Here is a 4,256-nt window from a genome sequence, read left to right as displayed (position 1 = left end):
AGCCTTGCTTAACTGTGCCCTTGGAGCTCGGCAAAGAGGAAAAGGAAAACCACGACAACTTGGCTGGCAATGGAGCGCAGGCCATAAAGGCATTTTCGAAGGGAGGGATGAGCAGAGAGGCACTGGGAAGAGACTTAGATGCCCCAAGCTTGGAGCAGGACGTGGGGTCTGCGCTGAGTAAATTACAGCTTAGCAAATTTTGTTAGCAGGGGTTTTAATCACAAATTACACAAGAACAGAGGATAAAGATGGTTGCACTAGATCTTGTTGCTCCATGGATTGCTTGTACTTGCTCATAACCTCTCAGATAGTTGCAGGTTTTTGTTGACTCGCATCTGATGGATGCACTGCCCGCATAAGCAACCCTTTACTTGCTTTTGTCAAACTGGATCCTACTATGAAGCAGGTCACAGCTTGCCTTCCTACACACAGGACCATATCTGAGGTGGGAGCTGCGTTTTCCTTGGACTTTTCCATCAGGACAAGAGTTCATAGAAGATAGTGGCGGGCACTAGGAAAACTTCTGCAGAAGTCATTTCCTGTAGTGCTCTTGCAGAGGGATAACTGCCACAGAAGTAAATCTGCAGGGATGCTGGGAATGTTTTAATCCTTGAGTAACAAAAGAAAAATTATTCTACAGAGGAAAAAAGAGGTCAGTGTTGTGAGCACTTTTACCTTCCTTAAGGTACGCTGAGGGAAAATCTGGACAAATCCATTCAGGTGGTCCCGGCAAAATGTCACACACGTTGACAGAAAATCAGTAGAAACATAAACATCCAGAGAATCTGTAAGTATCTTACTTTTATGATAGCGCAAATGGTTCATCTACTGTTAAACTGTTGCTAAGCAAACTGAACATGTTGGCAGTTACCAGCAGTCAGAACTGGTAGCTCTCAAGATATATAAGTAGGAACCTTCCATATGTAGGTCTTTTTGAAACGACATGCAAGTGTTGAGCTTGTGGAGGTTTTATTTGCCACTTTTTATCTGTTATAATTTGAAAACTGTTTCACTTACAAATGAATATTTAAAGGAATTCCAAAGGAATAAATAAATAAAGGAATAATTACTTGAAAATATTCCCCCTAAAGGAATAAAGAATGGGCTTAGGAAAGGACTACTTTACTGATAAAGACCCATTTCCAGCTTGGTAGCTAGACAACACTTTGTAAATAAGATTGCCTAGAATGTTTTGCAGAAATGCTTTTTAAAACACCTGGATAAACTTTTTATTTCAGAGCTTAATTGTGAATGAATTATTTTAATTTCATAAAATGAACTTCTGAAAGGGTCTTGGCTTTAAGGGAGGAGTTTGAGGAAGTGACCTTGACAATAAAGCTTGCTTTATTGATTATGAATAGAATTTGGACATTTTGTGTTGGCAGAAACTTGCAGTAATTTACACCAAATTTGGTAACCTTTTTTTTTTTTTGCTTGAAGGCTTTGTTGGGTGTTGGAAAGAGCCCTTCCCAGCCCGGTACTGGAGGCAGGTTACAATACAGCAGCTGTCCCACCTGGAAATGGAAGTGTAAGGTAAGAAATAAATGTCCCATTGAAATGAGAACCATTGAAAAAGGTGCTGTGCAAGCTCGTGTAACAAATAGATCTTTTTAAATCCATTTGTGATGGGAAAAATTCATTGCCTTGTTCTCTCTTGCTTAGTGAAAGGCAGAGCTACAGTAATACAGGTCGAAACTACACAGGAATGTGCTGTGCCAAGGAACACGAAAAGGAAAGTAGTAAAATATCTGAATGGTATTTGTGATTGCTGTATATGAAAAACAATCACAGGTGAACAAGCAAAATAAAACAAAATAAGCGAAAAATACGAGTTAATATAGCTCATACTACAGACTTTGCTTAAAAAGAGATTAAAAGAAAAAAAAAGCAGATACATCTGAAGGTTTAAAGAATATGGTTTGTGGCTGCCCCTTCTCCAGGGTTCCTCAGCGCTGAGGAATGATCCTGCTCAACGTTTTGCAGTTGAAGGGTGCGTTAAACAAGCCAGTTCTTCAGTCCCCATCACAAGTCAGATAATTCCCTGGTACTTTTGAAAGAGCAAAAGATAGCTCCCACTGTCCTACCTCAGACTTCTTCAGCTAACAACATAGGTACTGGTGTCTGGAGTGATGTGAGCGAACTAATTATATCTGTTTAGAATGGCTGCCACATCAATAGAAACAGTCACGGTGCTAATGGCATCTTTAATTTTTTACTGTGTGAAACACTGAATATCATGACTTGGAAAAGTGTTATTGTGACTCATTTTTGTTAAAAGGAAAAAAAAAAAAAAGGGTATTGTCTTTCCTACACAGTTCTTTCTGACAAATTGATTATACCCTCGCCAGGGCAAACTGAACAGAAAAATTGATTTATGTTTTTATTATTATTTTAAAACCTAGGTGTTTGAGGTGTAGTTTCTGTGCTACAACGGTGATGCACCGAGAGAATTTGTGACTTGATTACTTAATGAAACGGCTCAATAAGGGTATATTTAAAAAAAAAAAGTTGCACAAAAGTTAACCGTGCCTTTTTGTCCTCACATTTCCACAAGTGGGCAGCTTCCATTTGGTAATGAAATGTGATGTGATGCATTGGTAAAAGGCAATTTGCAAGGACAAAATCCGTCAGTTATGCTTTTTTCCCACTAGGGGGACCCATTGTTTTGACTAAAAAGTGGAATCTGACGTTACAAAACCAAGCCCGGCGTAGCCAATTGTCAGGTGGAATTTTTATACCGGAATCTTTCACTCTCTCAGTGTGGACACGCACCCTAAAAACCTGTGGGCCTCTTCCACCCATATGATTTGCCAACTGAGATGCAACTTCTGTGCAGCGCAAGTAAGAGCAGAGCCTTTTACGTGTGTGGAAAGCCCGTGTTTCTGTGTTAGATCACCTCGCAGCTGTATTTGGAGTGAAAATGGGCAGAGTAAACATCTGTTTCCTTGTGATGTGCAGAACTTACTGAGAAAACATATACTTGTTCAAAGATGCACTAGTAATTTTGTTTTATTTTATTCCTGGTAGGGTAATACAACTGTTCTTTTTCTGTCAGCTCTGTCCTTTAACTCATGATCTGTCCCCTGCGCAGTGCCGGTCTCAGCATCCCTCCTGCCTCCTGTGGGCACCTTCAGGCCTCGCGTGTCTGTCATCCTTCCCCCCATTTCGCTAGCCACGTCACAACCGTCACCTTGCTCAGGTATGTTAGGGGAGAGCAGCCTGAAAAAAAGCGATAAAACAGTTTGGAGGTTTCTGTACACAACTTTTTTTTGACCTGTAGTCACTTCATCTGGCCGTGTTACACCTCTCCTCCTCCTCCTCTGCTCCCATCTTGGTCCTCTCATTCTCTTTATTCTTCTACTGCCCTGTTGTCAAGATGGGTTTGGCACCCAAGCTCTAAAAAGTTGGGGACAGCATGTTTCTTGCGTGTGCCAAAATGAAAAGTGATGGAAACTATTGCTTACTGCCTAGAGTGAAATCCTTTTAACGCTGTTTCTGGTGCTACTGGTAACCACACTTTTTTCTCAGAAAGAATGCAAAGCTTTGTTAGTTCTTGTCATTTCACACATTTAGTATTTTTAAATCTTCTCCTAGGTGTGATGGGGATACAAAGCAGTAACTTTTCTTTTTTTTTAACAAGGAGCTTTTCTTTGTTTAAATATGCTCAAGTGAGTGAAAATTTATCCTGAATTAGTGTTTACTTAAGTAAAATTTTGTCCTCTTGCATAAAATACTGAAGAACAATTATGCTATTCGACCATTTCAGAAAATAATTCAGCAAAGTGCCTATTTGGTTCCTTTCAATGGCCCTTTTTCACACATTGTGCAGAGCTTTGGGGTGAAATATTCAGATTACATCTGAGTACCCAATGGATCTGCAGCTTGGTTTCCTCCGCGACCCGCAGGAGGTGGGCATCTCAGTCACCAGCATCTCGGCCCTTCAGCATAACGGACTTGCAAATCCCTCTGCTACCGTTGGGAAATAATCACCCACACGCCCCTCGGAAGCAGCTTAAACTTCCTAAATCACATGGTTGTTTTTGCAATTGTTACCCTCATCCTGTGCAGGAATCTTGATATTCTACATGTGGCAGACCTCTAGGTATTTTTATTTTACTATGTATTTATTATTCATGTGAGTTTAAGAAGGAGATAAAAACAATTAAGCTGCAGACAATTTTGTGAGGCTGTGATATGGTTGAAGGATAAATTTGCATCCGCTTCTCCCCTATTGACACTAAGGTACCATGTGGTGA

At 40.4% G+C, this 4,256-nt stretch overlaps 1 long non-coding RNA gene across 1 annotated transcript; it reads left to right on the top strand.

The window, feature by feature from the left end:
• Positions 1-584: 584 nt before the first annotated feature.
• On the top strand, positions 585-3,204 carry LOC147596447 (uncharacterized). Its single transcript, XR_015261475.1, has 3 exons — positions 585-787; positions 1,441-1,533; positions 3,056-3,204. It is a non-coding gene; the product is annotated as an uncharacterized LOC147596447 (long non-coding RNA).
• The last annotated feature ends 1,052 nt before the right edge of the window (positions 3,205-4,256 follow it).

Source organism: Chlamydotis macqueenii, chromosome Z, assembly GCF_036417535.1.
Source record: "Chlamydotis macqueenii isolate bChlMac1 chromosome Z, bChlMac1.mat, whole genome shotgun sequence".
Taxonomy (NCBI): domain Eukaryota; kingdom Metazoa; phylum Chordata; class Aves; order Otidiformes; family Otididae; genus Chlamydotis; species Chlamydotis macqueenii.
The sequence above is the reverse complement of the archived record's forward strand: the minus strand, read 5'-3'. Positions and strand labels throughout refer to the sequence as shown.